Genomic DNA, 17190 nt, shown 5'->3' on the forward strand with positions numbered 1-17190 from the left:
TTCCATCTCCAGGCTATTGTAAATAGGGCTGCTATGAACATTTTGGTACATGTCTCTTTTTGAATTATGGTTTTCTCAGGGTATATGCCCAGTAGTGGGATTGCTGGGTCATATGGTAGTTCTATTTGTAGTTTTTTAAGGAACCTCCATACCGTTCTCCATAGTGGCTGTACCAATTCACATTCCCACCAGCAGTGCAAGAGTGTTCCTTTTTTTCCACACCCTCTCCAGCATTTATTGTTTCTAGATTTTTTGATGATGGCCATTCTGACTGGTGTGAGATGATATCTCATTGTAGTTTTGATTTGTATTTCTCTAATGAGCAAAGATGTTGAGCATCCTTTCATGTGTTTGTTGGCAGTCTGTATATCTTCTGTGGAGAAATGTCTATTTAGGTCTTCTGCCCATTTTTGGATTGGGTTGTTTGTTTTTTTGTTATTGAGCTGCATGAGCTGCTTATAAATTTTGGAGATTAATCCTTTGTCAGTTGCTTCATTTGCAAATAGTTTCTCCCATTCTGAGGGTTGTCTTTTGGTCTTGTTTATGGTTTCCTTGGCTGTGCAAAAGCTTTTAAGTTTCATTAGGTCCCATGTGTTTATTTTTGTCTTTATTTCCATTTCTCTAGGAGGTGGGTCCAAAAGGATCTTGCTGTGATTTATCTCATAGAGTGTTCTGCCTATGTTTTCCTCTAAGAGTTTGATAGTGTCTGGCCTTACATTTAGGTCTTTAATCCATTTTGAGCTTATTTGTGTGTATGGTGTTAGGGAGTGATCTAATCTCATACTTTTACATGTCCCTATCCAGTTTTCCCAGCACCACTTATTGAAGAGACTGTCCTTTCTCCACTGAACATTCCTGCCTCCTTTATCAAAGATAAGGTGACCATATGTCCGGGGGTTTATCTCTGGGCTTTCTATCCTGTTCCATTGATCTATCTTTCTGTTTTTGTGCCAGTACCATACTGTCTTGATTACTGTAGCTTTGTAGTATAGTCTGAAGTCAGGGAGCCTGATTCCTCCAGCTCCATTTTTCGTTCTCAAGATTGCTTTGGCTATTCGGGGTCTCTTGTGTTTCCATACAAATTGTGAAATTTTTTGTTCTAGTTCTGTGAAAAATGCCAGTGGTAGTTTGATAGGGATTGCATTGAATCTGTAGATTGCTTTGGGTAGTAGAGTCATTTTCACAATGTTGATTCTTCCAATCCAAGAACATGGTACACCTCTCCATCTATTTGTATCATCTTTAATTTCTTTCATCAGTGTCTTATAATTTTCTGCATACAGGTCTTTTGTCTCCCTAGGTAGGTTTATTCCTAGATACTTTATTCTTTTTGTTGCAATGGTAAATGGGAGTGTTTTCTTGATTTCACTTTCAGATTTTTCATCATTAGTATATAGGAATGCCAGAGATTTCTGTGCATTAATTTTGTATCCTGCAACTTTACCAAATTCATTGATTAGCTCTAGTAGTTTTCTGGTAGCATCTTTAGGATTCCCTATGTATAGTATCATGTCATCTGCAAACAGTGACAGCTTGACTTCTTCTTTTCCGATTTGGATTCCTTTTATTTCCTTTTCTTCTCTGATTGCTGTGGCTAAAACTTCCAAAACTATGTTGAATAAGAGTGGTGAGAGTGGGCAACCTTGTCTTGTTCCTGATCTTAGTGGAAATGGTTTCAGTATTTCACCATTGAGGACGATGCTGGCTGTGGGTTTCTCATATATGGCCTTTATTATGTTGAGGAAAGTTCCCTTTATGCCTACTTTCTGCAGGGTTTTTATCATAAATGGGTGTTGAATTTTGTCGAAAGCTTTCTCTGCATCTATTGAGATGATCATATGGTTTTTATTCTTCAATTTGTTAATATGGTGTATCACGTTGATTGATTTGCGTATATTGAAGAATCCTTGCATTCCTGGAATAAACCCCACTTGATCATGGTGTATGATCCTTTTAATGTGCTGTTGGATTCTGTTTGCTAGTATTTTGTTGAGCATTTTTGCATCTATGTTCAACAGTGATATTGGCCTGTAGTTTTCTTTCTTTGTGACATCTTTGTCTGGTTTTGGCATCAAGGTGATGGTGGCCTCATAGAATGAGTTTGGGAGTGTTCCTCCCTCTGCTATATTTTGGAAGAGTTTGAGAAGGATAGGTGTTAGCTCTTCTCTAAATGCTTGATAGAATTCACCTGTGAAGCCATCTGGTCCTGGGCTTTTGTTTGTTGGAAGATTTTTTATCACAGTTTCAATTTCCGTGCTTGTGATTGGTCTGTTCATATTTTCTATTTCTTCCTGATTCAGTCTTGGCAGGTTGTGCATTTCTAAGAATTTGTCCATTTCTTCCAGGTTGTCCATTTTATTGGCATAGAGTTGCTTGTAGTAATCTCTCATGATCTTTTGTATTTCTGCAGTGTCAGTTGTTACTTCTCCTTTTTCATTTCTAATTCTATTGATTTGAGTCTTCTCCCTTTTTTTCTTGATGAGTCTGGCTAATGGTTTATCAATTTTGTTTATCTTCTCAAAGAACCAGCTTTTAGTTTTATTGATCTTTGCTATCGTTTCCTTCATTTTTTTTTCATTTATTTCTGATCTGATTTTTATGATTTCTTTCCGTCTGCTAACTTTGGGATGTTTTTGTTCTTCTTTCTCTAATTGCTTTAGGTGCAAGGTTAGGTTGTTTATTCGAGATGTTTCCTGTTTCTTAAGGTGGGATTGTATTGCTATAAACTTCCCTCTTAGAACTGCTTTTGCTGCATCCCTTAGGTTTTGGGTCGTCGTGTCTCCATTGTCATTTGTTTCTAGGTATTTTTTTATTTCCTGTTTGATTTCTTCAGTGATCACTTCGTTATTAAGTAGTGTATTGTTTAGCCTCCATGTGTTTGTATTTTTTACAGCTCTTTTCCTGTAATTGATATCTAGTCTCATAGCATTGTGGTCGGAAAAGATACTTGATATGATTTCAATTTTCTTAAATTTACCAAGGCTTGATTTGTGACCCAAGATATGATCTATCCTGGAGAATGTTCCATGAGCACTTGAGAAAAATGTGTATTCTGTTGTTTTTGGATGGAATGTCCTATAAATATCAATTAAGTCCATCTTGTTTAATGTATCATTTAAAGCTTGTGTTTCCTTATTTATTTTCATTTTGGATGATCTGTCCATTGGTGAAAGTGGGGTGTTAAAGTCCCCTACTATGATTGTGTTACTGTCGATTTCTCCTTTTATGGCTGTTAGTATTTGCCTTATGTATTGAGGTGCTCCTATGTTGGGTGCATAAATATTTACAATTGTTATATCTTCTTCTTGGATCGATCCCTTGATCATTAGGTAGTGTCCTTCTTTGTCTCTTCTAGTAGTCTTTATTTTAAAGTCTATTTTGTCTGATATGAGAATTGCTACTCCAGCTTTCTTTTGGTTTCCATTTGCATGGAATATCTTTTTCCATCCCCTTACTTTCAGTCTGTATGTGTCTCTAGGTCTGAAGTGGGTCTCTTGTAGACAGCATATATATGGGTCTTGTTTTTGTATCCATTCAGCCAATCTGTGTCTTTTGGTGGGAGCATTTAGTCCATTTACATTTAAGGTAATTATCGATGTGTATGTTCCTATTCCCATTTTCTTAATTGTTTTGGGTTCGTTATTGTAGGTCTTTTCCTTCTGTTGTGTTTCTTGCCTAGAGAAGTTCCTTTAGCATTTGTTGTAAAGCTGGTTTGGTGGTGCTGAACTCTCTCAGCTTTTGCTTGTCTGTAAACGTTTTAATTTCTCCATCAAATCTGAATGAGATCCTTGCTGGGTAATCTTGGTTGCAGGTTTTTCTCCTTCATCACTTCAATTATGTCCTGCCACTCCCTTCTGGCTTGTAGAGTTTCTGCTGAGAGATCAGCTGTTATCCTGATGGGGATTCCCTTGTGTGTTATTTGTTGTTTTTGCCTTGCTGCTTTTAATATGATTTCTTTGTGTTTAATTTTTGACAGTTTGATTAATATGTGTCTTGGCGTATTTCTCCTTGGATTTATTCTGTATGGGACTCTCTGTGCCTCCTGGACTTGATTAACTATTTCCTTTCCCATATTAGGGAAGTTTTCAACTATAATCTCTTCAAATATTTTCTCAGTCCCTTTCTTTTTCTCTTCCTCTTCTGGAACCCCTATAATTCGAATGTTGGTGTGTTTAATGTTGTCCCAGAGGTCTTTGAGACTGTCCTCTGTTCTTTTCATTCTTTTTTCTTTATTTTGCTCTGCAGCAGTTATTTCCACTATTTTATCTTCCACCTCACTTATCTGTTCTTCTGCCTCAGTTATTCTGTTATTGATCCCATCTAGAGTATTTTTTATTTCATGTATTGTGTTTTTAATCGATGCTTGATTCATCTTTAGTTCTTCTAGGTCCTTGTTAACTGTTTCTTGCATTTTGTCTATTCTATTTCCAAGATTTTGGATCTGGGAAATAGAATCTTGGATCATCTTTACCATCATTATTCTGAATTCCTTTTCAGGTAGACTGCCTATTACCTCTTCATTTGTTAGGTCTGGTGGGTTTTTATCTTGTTCCTTCTCCTGCTGTGTGTTTTTCTGTCTTCTCATTTTGCTTATGTTACTGTGTTTGGGGTCTCCTTTTTGCCGGCTGCAGGTTCGTAGTTCCCGTTGTTTTTGGTGTCTCTCCCCAGTGGCTAAGGTTGGTTTAGTGGGTTGTGTAGGCTTCCTGGTGGAGGGGACTAGTGCCTGTGTTCTGGTGGATGAGGCTGGATCTTGTCTTTCTGGTGGGCAGGTCCACGTCTGGTGGTGTGTTTTGGGGTGTCTGTGGACTTTTTATGATTTTAGGCAGCCTCTCTGCTAATGGGTGGCGTTGTGTTCCTGTCTTGCTAGTTGTTTGGCATAGGGTGTCCAGCACTGTAGCTTGCTGGTCGTTGAGTGAAGCTGGGTGCTGGTGTTGAGATGGAGATCTCTGGAAGATTTTCGCCGTTTGATATTATGTGGAGCTGGGAGGTCTCTTATGGACCAGTGTCCTGAAGTTGGCTCTCCCACCTCAGAGGCACAGCACTGACTCCTGGCTCCTCAATTTGGGATGATTTGTTGTCCATTCATGTATTCCACAGATGCAGGGTACATCAGGTTGATTGTGGAGCTTTAATCCGCTGCTTCTGAGGCTGCTGGGAGAGGTTTCCCTTTCTCTTCTTTGTTCTCACAGCTCCTGGGTCTCAGCTTTGTATTGGGCCCCGCCTCTGCGTGTAGGTCGCCGGAGGGCGTCTGTTCTTCGCTCAGACAGGACAGGGTTAAAGGAGCAGCCTCTTCGGGGACTCTGGCTCACTCAGGCCGGGCCGGAGGGAGGGGCACGGAGTGCGGGGCAAGCCTGCAGCGGCAGAGGTCGGCGTGACGTTGCACCAGCCCGAGGCGCGCCGTGCGTTCTCCCAGGGAAGCCGCCCCTGGATCCCGGGACCCCGGCAGTGGCGGGCTGCACAGGCTCCCGGAAGGGCGGTGTGGACAGTGACCTGCGCTCGCACACAGGCTTCTTGGCGGCGGCGGCAGCAGCCCCAGCGTCCCACGCCCGTCACTGGGCTCCGCGCTTTCAGTCGTGACTCGCGCCCGTCTGTGGAGCCCCTTTAAGCAGCGCTCTTAATCCCCTCTCCTCGCGCACCAGGAAACCAAGAGGGAAGAAAAAGTCTCTTGCCTCTTCGGCAGCTCCAGAGTTTTCCCGGACTCCCTGCCGGCTAGCTGTGGCTCATTAGCCCCCTTCCAGCTCAGTTCTCGCCGCCAGCCCCAGTCCTCTCCCTGCGCTCTGACCGAAGCCCGAGCCTCAGCTTCCAGTGCCTCCTGCCCCAGTGGGCGAGCAGACAAGCCTCTCGGGCTGGTGAGTGCCGCTCGGCACCGATCCTCTGTGCGGGAATCTCTCCGCTTTGACCTACCCAGGTATGTGGGGAGTTTCTTGCCTTTTGGGAGGTCTGGGGTCTTCTGCCAGCGTTCAGTAGGTGTTCTGTAGGAGTTGTTCCACGTGTAGCTGTACTTCTGGTGTATCCGTGGGTAGGACGGTGATCTCCGCGTCTTACTCTTCCGCCATGTTACCCAGAAACTTGTTCACTTCTTATTGCATCACATCATATCAGAGTGTGCATAATATCAGGTTGTCCACTATTAATAAAACTAAGTTTGATCACTTGGTAAAAGTGGTGGCTGCTAAAACTCTAAATTGTAAAGGTACATTTTAACTTTGCAGTTGGTAAGTAATCCATGTGGTGATATTCCTGCACTGTAAGAATAGCCTGACTTTCACAACCCGGAGAGGCAAACTTCTGGCACTTCCTGAAATAATCTAGAAGTGGCTGTGCTGTAGTGGAAAGAGCAGTGAGTGAGGATTTCAAAGACATGGATTTGAGTCCTAGTTCTGCTGTGTGACCTTCAGCAAATTTTCCAAGCCTGTTTATTAATTTTATAATGAAGATAATACCTTACAAAGTGATGAGAATAAATCCTATGAAAGTATTCTGAAATATCTTTAATTCACCTTACAAATGTAAGGAATCATTATTCTGAGTTAAAGCTTTTATGTCTGTAAGTATAGGAAAATGCCTGAGCACTCACCAGTACTACTAGTATAATCATCTCATACCACTGCTTAGCATTAAGCATGGTACATCGAAGGAGCTCAGAAACCGTTTTCTGAACAAAATAACACGTCCTAAGGAGTTCCAGAGAACCAGGGGCTAATTCTACCATAGAATATTCCCAATTACTAGAGCATGTGAAAAGAATTCTCCAGGGGAACATTAGGCTGGGATCCATACTCAGAGACAGGATGACCTAGTCTTTCCTATTCTGGGATGTGGTTCCAGCTACCCAGACATGATCCCATTTCCCCTAATGTACGTCTTGTTCCCAAGACCCAGAAAAGTCAACTGCCCCAGATCTTAGAGGAATGTCCCATTCCTTCAGTCTAACTTTCTCCTAGTCTGTGCATATATATATTCTCATTTCCCACTGGTTGGAACTTGGATGCAGGGCTAGTGGTGAGCCATTACCCACCATAAACAAAAAGGCAATATCCCAGAAAACGATGGAATGAGAAAGGAAGAGCCCTACACCCCTGACTGTTCACCTGGTTGGACATTTCCATGGTGAGACAGCTTGGTTAAATAACCCTTATTTTGGTCTGTGTTAAAGAAACAAAACCAATGTCATCATCTTTAGCCTCTTTTATAGCTAAAGTGCAATACCTGGGCTCTGCCCATCTGGCCTTCCCACTGCTGAGTTATGGAGGCCTTGGGGAGCTCTGGCTGCTAGCAACTACTTTGAAGTGCACCAAAAATAAGGTGGATTAATGGATAAAGAAAGAAATGAGTAAATATATAGATATGTAGAAAAGCCAGTATAATACAATAAGTCCCCCACACAGGAACGAGTTCTGTTCCGAGAGCACGTTCGTAAGTCCAATTTGTTCGTTAAGTCCAATAAAGCTAGCCTAGGTACCCAACTAACACAATCAGCTATATAGTACTGTACTGTAATAGGTTTATAAAACTTTTCACACAAATAGTACATAAAAAACAAACACAAAAAATAAAGGAAACATTTTTAATCTTACAGTACAGTACCTTGAAAAGTACAGTAGTACAGTACAACAGCTGGCATACAGGGGCTGGTATCGAGTTAACAGGCAAGGAGAGTTACTGACTGGAGGAGGGAGAGGAGGTGGGAGATGGTAGAGCTGAAGGATCGTCAGCAATAGGAGACGGAGGGCAAGCTGCAATTTCACTCACGCCTGACGTTGATGGCAAAGGTTCTGGTTCCTTGCTGGATTCAATTCTATCTACCCTCTCGAATAAACGATCCAGTCATGTCTGGGTAGTAGCTCTTTTTTCTCATCATAGATGACATGGTAGAACTGGATTGCATTCTGAACTGCTGCAAACTTCGTGTACCTTTCTACGTTTGGGTCCTGTGCGTCAAAAACTAACAGTGCCTCCTCAGATAAAGAAAATCCCCTTGCCATTTCCTGCATCCTGAATCTCATCAGTTCTTCAGTTACTTCTTCCTCTTGTCTCTCCTCGTCCTTTCTCTGGGCCTCCAATTCCACCAGGTCTTCATTAGTAAGCTCCTCATGTTTCACAGCAAGGAGTTCAATGAAGTCATCCTCTTGCAGATCTAGCTCCAGCTTCTTGCTGAGGGTCACTAAGTTGCTGAAGACCTCTTTGGACTGCTCATTCACCTTCTCAAATCCATAAAAATTGTGAACAAACTTTGAGCAAAGGTTCTTCCAAACCCCATTTATGGTGAAAGCCGTAACCTCTCTTCAAACAATGTCCATGTTTTTTATGGCCTCGTAGATGTTACAGTCCTTCCAAAGTTGTCACAGGGTTGTTCCTGATTCGTCACTCACCTTTACTGCCTGACAAAAAGTGTGACTTAAATAATATTTCCTTGGACTTGAGGACATGAGGAGGGGGAAGGGTAAGCTGGGACGAAGTGAGAGAGTAGCATGGACATATATACACTACCAATTGTAGAATGGATGGCTGGTGGGGGGCAGCCGCATGGCACGGGGAGATCAGCTCGGTGCTTTGTGACCACCTAGAGGGGTGGGATAGGGAGGATGGGAGGGAGATGCAAGAGGGAGGAGATACGGGGATATACGTATATGTATAGCTGACTCACTTTGTTATAAAGCAGAAACTAACACACCATTGTGGGGCAGTTGTACTCCAATAAAGATGTGGAAAAAAAAACACCCAAGGTCATCAGAAAAAAAATTTCTATAATAAATAAATAATTCTTTTTTCTTTAACAGATCTTTATTGGAGTATAATTGCTTCACAATACTGTGTTAGTTTCTGTTGCACAACAAAGCAAATCAGCCATGTGCATACACTATAACTCCCTGGCCCTTAGGTTGGAGGAGCAACATAGTATTTGGTGGCAGGTGCACTACTTTGATGTTGGGATTTAAGTTGTCCGTGAATGCAGCGTGGCCCGGAGCACTGTCCAGCAGCAAAAGAATGTTGAATGGGACATCCTACTCCAAGCAATATTCCTCTACCTCCAGGATAAAGTGGCAGAAAAAACAGTCCTGGAATATAGCCTTTATAACCCAGGCTTTGGGGTAACTCTTCCACACAACAGGAAGAGAGCCCTTGGCTATGTTTTTAAGGGTTCTTGGGTCCTCTGAATGATAAACTAAGAGAGGCTTCAGCTTCATATCGCCAAAAGCATTGCCACCAAACAACAGAGTTAGTCTAACCTTCGCTGCTTTATAGCCTGATATCAACTTTTCCTCCTTACTTATGTAACTTCGGTCTGGCATCCTCTTCCAGTATGGTCCTGTCTCATACACATTAAAAACCTGTTCGGGTAAATACGTGCCTTCATCAACAGTTTCTCGAAGTGTTTCAGGAAATTCCTGGGCAGCTACCATATCCGCACTTGCTGCCTCACCACTTACTTTTACACTGTGAAGGTTGGCTCTAGCCTTGAACCAATGAAATCACCCATGGCTGGCATTAAAAGATGCGCCCTCTGATTCTTTGCTGTGTTTCTTCTTTAAATCTTCATAAAGGCTTTTAGCTTTCTCTTGAATTAGCATTAAGCTGAGCAGGACTCAGCACTGATGCTGATCCTGCATCCACACGCTGAGAAGTTTCTCCATCTCCTCCATCACTTTTCCATGCTTCTCTGATATTATTGTCGACATCATCGGCACACCAGACTTCCATGTTCCGTGATCTTGTCCTTGTTCTTTAGATTCGTGCTGATGGTGGAATGATTCATGTTATAAGAATGAGTGATGGCTACCATCTTTCCACCTCACTCCACTCTCTCAATTATTTTCACTTTCATTTCCATCGTTATCTCTTGGCATTTCTTAGCAGTACCAGCTATATGACTGCTGCGTTTAGGCTTGCTTCTGGACATCCTGGGCTTGAAATAAAGACACTGTACCACTGTACTACTGTACTCTATACAGTACTGTACAGTAAAGTACACAAAAGCACAACCACTTGTAGAGGATGCACGCACCTGACAATCTACACCAGACATGTGAACTAACTTACGTGATTGGACATGGGGACGCACGTTCGCATCTTTGAAAGTTTGCAACTTGAAGGTTCATATGTAGGGGACTTACTGTAAAATGTTAAAGACAGAATCTAGGTGGTGGTATACAGTGTTCACTGTAAATTCTTTCAATTTTACTGTATGTTTGAAAATGTTCATAATAAAATGTTAAGGGGAAAATACCATCATCTCACCTTTAAAAAGTATTCTAATAGTCTCATAAATGTTTTTGTTGTTGTTTGGTTGTTTGCTTTTAGAGTAGATTTGTTTAATTCAGAATCCAAATGCAGTCTACATGTGACATTTGGTTAATACATATCTTCGTTATTTTTCTTCGTTTCCTGTTCATTGTCATTGTTGGGGTTCAACAGGAGCCAAGGCAGGCAAGATATGCCTGGAAAAAGTGTAAATTATTTCACCAGAGCCAAGGGAATTTAGGAACTCTCATCAAGCTGCTTATACTAGAAGAGGTCATCTATGCTTCCAGAAAAACTCAGTGTCCAAGGGGCTGTGCACAAGAGGTCTCTATTTGGGCCCATATATGGCAACAGGGACTCAAAACTTTTGATCTCAGGAGCAGACATTGGGCATCAGGAAGGTATCTAACAAACATGGGGGACCGTTTGAGGGATGCACACTCCCATCTTCCTGTACTCTTAAATGATGCATTGCTCATAATTAGCATGCAGAGATTTGACAGATGAATGAATGGCAGGGTCTCAGTCCCTGTTCTCCTGGGTTGTTTCTCGCATGAATCTGAGTGTGCTGCTGTGTGCCTGTAAGCAGTGCACCTACAAGAGAAGGCACGAGCTCCCCAACTGAAGGCTTAAGACACACAAAGAATGTAGGATTTCAGTTATTGAGATGGTATGTGAAGCCAGGATAACTCGATGTTGAGTCACAGAATGTTGGAATGACTTAAACGTTTCCTGATTTGAGTTTTGTGTACTGAGCCTGGTGTTGAGGATATTTGGGCCTCAACTATGAAGAAGAAGAAGAGGGCTTCAAGAATCGGAAATAGCCTACTCCATGCATAGCATTTTCTTACTAAGCAGGTCACCCACTGTCCCTTGCTTGGCCAGTGCACAAAGGCTAAGGAAACTTCATAAGCAGAGTCCCTCACTTGAAAAGCTCCTTTCCAAGGCCCTTGGTTTTCCTCAGTGAAAAACGAAAGCAAGCAGTAGTCTCAGGCAGGTGGAAGCCATGGACCACTGGGGGTCATCCTCTATTCCTTGGTGGCAGTCTCAAGATTGTCAGCAGTCCCTCCACATCCACATATTTGACCCCAAGGAGAAAAAGCTAAATGAGTCACTGCTTGGGACCACTATGATCCTGGTTTCACTCACCAACCCAAGACCATCCTGGCAGAGGTAGGTTTCAGGAAGTGGGGAGGACCAGGTACTTCAAGGAGCTGGACTTGGGACAGTGTGGAGGGAGATCAAAGGGCTGGAGCCCCAAGGGGCTCACTCTTAGGTGAGAAGCACCACCAGTGCAAGACAATGCAGAGAAAGTTAGAGACATGGAATCATGAATTAGTTAAGAGGCTGAAAGAAAAAAATTTAAACTATTAATAATCAAAAAAATTTTCAATCAACCAAGGTAGAGGGAAGATTGAATTATCTTCTCACTCTCTCTATAGATACTGATACTATAAAACTGTTTTGCTCTCTGGGCTCAGAATTAGTTTGTGGTAATGTGGCTAAATGCACTAAAAAGGTCAGAATTGTTAGTAAATATGGGACTGTAATGGTGCCTCCCTCAGGAAAATTGTGAAGAAAATTGAAATCAGCCAGCACACCAAGTACACTTGCTCCTTCTGTGGTGAAACCAAGATGAAGAGACAAGCTGTGGGGATCTGGCACTGTGGTTCCTTCATGAATGGTAGCTGGTGGTGCCTGGACCTACAGTACTGCCCCTGCCCTCACAGTAAAATCAGCCATCAGAAGACTGAAGGAATTGAAAGTCCAGTAGAGACTCCACCATTTGAAACATTGCTAGCTTATAATAAATGGGTAAATTTATTACAACAACAAAAAATTGTTGTCTTGTGAAGAAATGATAAAGAGTATGCAGCCAAAAAATGCAGGGGAAAAAAATGTATCACAGGGCTCTATCACAGCTAATAACAACATGTTACTTTTTCTGGATTTTTTTGTTGTTTGTATTTATCAGCTTTTAAAAACTTATATTTTTGTTAATTTTTTTCTTATTCCAAATATTCCCTTTTGTACTTATATTTGTTTTTTTAAATTTTTTATTTTATTTTTATTTATTTTTGGTTGCATTGGGTCTTCATTGCTGCACGCAGGCTTTCTCCAGTTGCAGCAAGGGGGGGCTACTCTTCCGTTGTGGTGCGCAGGCTTCTCACTGCAGTGGCTTCTCTTGTTGTGGAGCACAGGCTCTAGGCGCGCGGGCTTCAGTAGTTGTGGCACGTGGACTCAGTAGTTGTGGCTCGCAGGCTCTAGAGCACAGGCACAGTAGTTGTGGCGCATGGGCTTAGTTGCTCCGTGGCATGTGGGATCTTCCTGGAGCAGGGCTCGAACCCATGTCCCCTGCATTGGCAGGTGGATTCTTAACCACTGCGCCACCAGGGAAGTCCCCCTATATTTGTTGTTTTGTTTTAATATTTATTTATTTATTTATCTGCACCAGGTCTTAGTCGTGCCTTGCGGGATCTCCATTGCTGCGTGTGGGATCTTCGTTGCGGTTTGTGGGATCTTTTATATAGTTGCGGCATGAGAACTCATAGTTGCGGTATGCGAACTCATAGTTGTGGCATGTGGGATCTAGTTCCCTGAGCAGGGATTGAACTCGGGCCCCCTGCATTGGGAGTGTGGAGTCTTAGCCACTGGACCATCAGGGAAGTCCCTCCTTTTGTACTTATATTTGTATTCATTGTTTTGTATCCTTTTTCTTAAAAGAGATCCCATTATCCAAAAGAACTGAAAGCAGGGACTCCAAGAGATACTTGCACACCAATGTTCACAGCATTACTCACAATAATAGTCAAAAGGTAGAAACAACCCAAGTGTCTATCTACAGATGAATGGATAAATAAAATGTAGTATATACATACAATGGAATATTATTCAACCTTTAAAAGGAATGAAATTTGATTATGTCACAATGTGAATGAACCTTGAAAACATTATGCTAAGTGAAATAAGCCAGACACAAAACAACAAGTACTGTATGATTCCACTTATATAGGGTCCCTGGAATAGATATGTTCATAGAGACAAAAGTTATGGGCCATGGGGGAGGGGGGAATGGAAAATTAGTTTAATGGGTTACAGAGTTTCTATTTGGGATGATGAAAAAGTTCTGAAAATATATAATGGTGATGGTAGCATAACAATGTGAATGTACTTAATGCCACAGAATTGAACACTTAAAATTGTTAAAATGGGGGGTTTCCCTGGTGGCGCAGTGGTTGGGGGTCCGCCTGCCGATGCAGGGGACACGGGTTCATGCCCCGGTCCGGGAGGATCCCACATGCCGCACAGCAGCTGGGCCCGTGGGCCATGGCCACTGGGCCTGTGCGTCTGGAGCCTGTGCTTCGCAGCGGGAGAGGCCACGGCAGTGAGAGGCCCGCGTATCGCAAAAAAAAAAAAAGGTTAAAATGGCATATATATATTCTTACCATTTTATTTATTCCACAGTTTTTAAAGGGGGCTCCCTAAAGTTGTTTAAGCCTTAGGCCCACAAACTTGGACTGTTCCTACCAATGGAATAAACAATTCCATAATAACACAAATAAAACATTTTAAAATGAGAATCACATATTCAGTAACAGAAGGGTTAAGGGTTTTTTTTTCCTCTTAATAAACGAGATTCATCAAACTATTGGAAAATGGGAAGTTCTGCTTTTCAGAAATCCTAAATGATAAATCACAAACATCAGATTCCAGATTTTCTATACAAAGACCACTCAAACTAAAGATGGCTTGACTCATACTATTCATTAAAGTTGCCTAGGAGGGGGCTTCCCTAGTGGCACAGTGGTTAAGAATCCACCTGCCAATGCAGAGGACATGGGTTCAAGCCCTGGTCTGGGAAGATCCCACATGCCGAGGAGCAACTACGCCTATGTGCCACAACTACTGAGCCTGCGCTCTAGAGTCTGTGAGCCACAACTGCTGAGCCCACGAGCCACAACTACTGAACCCTGCGCACCTACAGCCCATGCTCCACAAGAGAAGCCACCACAATGAGAAGCCCGCGCACCACAGTGAAGGGTAGCCCCCGCTCACCGCAACTAGAGAAAGCCCGCGCACAGCAACAAAGACCCAATGCAGCCAAAAAAACACCAAAATAAATAAATTTTTTTAAATGCTGGTAGATATATATTAAAGAAAAAAGTTACCTAGGAGGGACCACAATATGGTTTAGACATATTATAGAAACAGAAGTCCAGAATCCCTAGGCACTCATTCCTATCCTGCACTCAACAAATTCTTGTGGAAGTTTCTTTTGTATGAAAACAGTAAAAGAAAAAGTTTATTTTAAAGAGAACTGGAGGATGTTATGAGAGTTTCATGGTATGTAGTAGAGATTACTATACCGTAAATAATGAGGAAATCCTGGAGCTGACCTTTTTTCTCAAAGTTTTGGGGAAATCTTCTTTGGAGAAGATTTGATGTTTCCAATAAAAATCCTTACTAATATGCTTTACAATTAGCTTTCACCAGAAATCTAAGTTGAAATTTAAAAATATATTGTTCCATTACTTTCATATCCTCACTTTAAATGAGCAGATAAAAACCAAGAAGAGCATAGAATGTTGTGCCTTATTCCCCATAAACCCAAACTGAAAGTTTAACACACTACTTTATTAGCAAGAGGTAAATTAAGTAGTAGTTATAATTTTTTTTTTCTTTTGGCTGTGCAGCAAGGCATGTGGGATCTTAGTTCCCCTACCAGGGATCAGGATCGTACACGCGCCCACTGCGGTGGAAGCGCAGAGTCTTAACAACTGGACCACCAGGGAAGTCCCTTATAAATGTTTAATACAGAATTACTCAGCAGTTTTAATAATAAACCAAATGAACATTTAACCAAGAATTACTGGATTATTTTTAAAGTCTATTACATATCTCATCAGGTAACTAGAATTCTTCTTTCAAGCCTTAGAATGGTGCAAATAATATACTCACAGGTCATGGAATTAAAGAAACCCTTCCTTTTATACAAATCCGAAGGTCCACACTTGTGGCTTGGAGGTCACCAGCCACAGTCATCACTTTAGGAACATGCTAATTTTTAGTAGTTAAACTCAGAAGAGTCCCTGTATTAATGTAGAAATGGGATGTTATTGATGAGTGTTATTAAGATAGTATTTATATTAGGACTCTGGATTAAAAGTGATAGAATTCCATCCCAAACTATTTTAAACAAAAAAGGAAATTGATTGGCTTCAGGCATTTGCTTGGCTTTGGACACGTGTATGGCTTCGGGTATGGCTGGAGTCAGGGGTTCAAATGTTATCAGAATGTTGTCTCCCTATTTCCATGCTTTCTCTATGTTGACTTCATTCTCTAGAAGATTTTCCTTATGTGGTGGGCAAAGGAGAAATTTTCTTCCCTATAGGATACACTTTGGACAACACATTGTCAGATAATTACATAGAATATCACAGAGAAGAAGGCCACATAGTTAAATCCTTCTGTTTTGCATGTGCAAAATCAAGACCCAGGTAAGTAACCTGCTAAATGCTATTCTACAATTTAGTGATACAAGAACAAATGGTAATACTCCACAAAGAACTTTTTTTTACCCTACTAATGTAGAGCATGCATATTTTGGTCCCAATCACTTTCTGAATTTATGCTGACTGCGCTCTTATATATTCTGGAGAAAAACATCTATTTTCTTTTTTTTTCTTTATAAATTTATTCATTTTATTTATTTATTTTTGGCTGCATTGGGTCTTTGCTGCTGCACGGGCTTTCTCCAGTTGCGGTGGGCGGGGGCCACCCTTCCGTTGTGGTGTGCAGGCTTCTCATTGCGGTGGCCCCTCTTCTTGTGGAGCACGGGCCCCAGGCACGCAGGCCTTAGTAGTTGTGGCACATGGGCTTCAGTAGTTGGGGTGTGTGGGCTCTAAAGCAGAGCGCAGGCTCAGTAGTTGTGGCGTGTGGGCCCAGCTGCTCCATGGCACGTGGGATCCTCCTGGACCAGGGCTTGAACCCGTGTCCCCTGCATTGACAGGCGGACTCCCAACCACTGCGCCACCAGGGAAGCCCCAAAACATCTATTTTCTTATCAATATTTCTTACCTACCAATATTCCAAAAACGGACATACAAAAACTTCCTAAATACCACTGAAAGGGTTTCCTGTTGTAATAACTCAAGTTCTTAGCTCTCCTAGCAATCTTTGAAACATGATCTTACCTGCACACTCTGGAGCCGGTGTGCCGCAACTAGAGAACCTGTGAGCCACAACAAAAGATCCCCACACGCTGCAACAAAGATCTCATGTGCTGCAACAAAGGCCCTGCGTGCCGCAACTAAGAACCAACGCAGCCAAATAAATGTTTTTTTAAAACGAGTTGAGGACTTCCCTGGTGGCACAGTGGTTGAGAATCCGCTTGCCAGTGCAGGGGACACGGGTTCGATCCCTGGTGCAGGAAGATCACTGCAATGAGAAGCCTGCACACAACGGAGGGGTGGCCTCCACCTGCCGCAACTGGAGAAAGCCCGTGCAGCAGTGAAGACCCAACGCAGGCTGAGTAGTTGCAGTGTAAAGGCTTAGTTGCCCCGCGGCATGTGGGATCTTGGTTCCCCGACCAGGGATCAAACCCACATCCCCTGCGTTGGAAGCGGATTCTTAAGCACTGGACCACCAGGGAAGTCCCCATACTCGACCCTTTATCTAGCCTAAGAGCAAAATGTGCTTCTCTCGTATTTTGATCCCCTTCCTTTTCTTAAGAACATCAGTTAATCCTTCTGAGCTATATCCTTCTGAGCTATGTTCTCAGCTGACTTCATTCTTGTAACCTAGTAACATGTTTAAATGTCTCATCTTAAAAAAAATAAACTAAGAAATATAGGAACCCATCTCCCAACTCTGAATTCTCTTTTTTCTTGCCCTACACAGCTAAGGTTATTACAAATCATACACTCTCACCATCAGGGTTCTGCCTCC

The 17190-nt window shown here is 42.2% G+C and overlaps 1 pseudogene across 1 annotated transcript; it reads left to right on the forward strand.

Moving 5' to 3' along the window:
• Nucleotides 1-10753: 10753 nt before the first annotated feature.
• LOC308629676 (large ribosomal subunit protein eL43-like) lies at nucleotides 10754-12016 on the forward strand (annotated as a pseudogene). The gene is made up of 2 exons: nucleotides 10754-10823; nucleotides 11685-12016. The product of its transcript is annotated as a large ribosomal subunit protein eL43-like (transcript).
• The last annotated feature ends 5174 nt before the right edge of the window (nucleotides 12017-17190 follow it).

This window comes from Mesoplodon bidens (genome assembly GCF_964165515.1).
Source record: "Mesoplodon bidens genome assembly, chromosome: 2".
NCBI lineage: Eukaryota > Metazoa > Chordata > Mammalia > Artiodactyla > Ziphiidae > Mesoplodon > Mesoplodon bidens.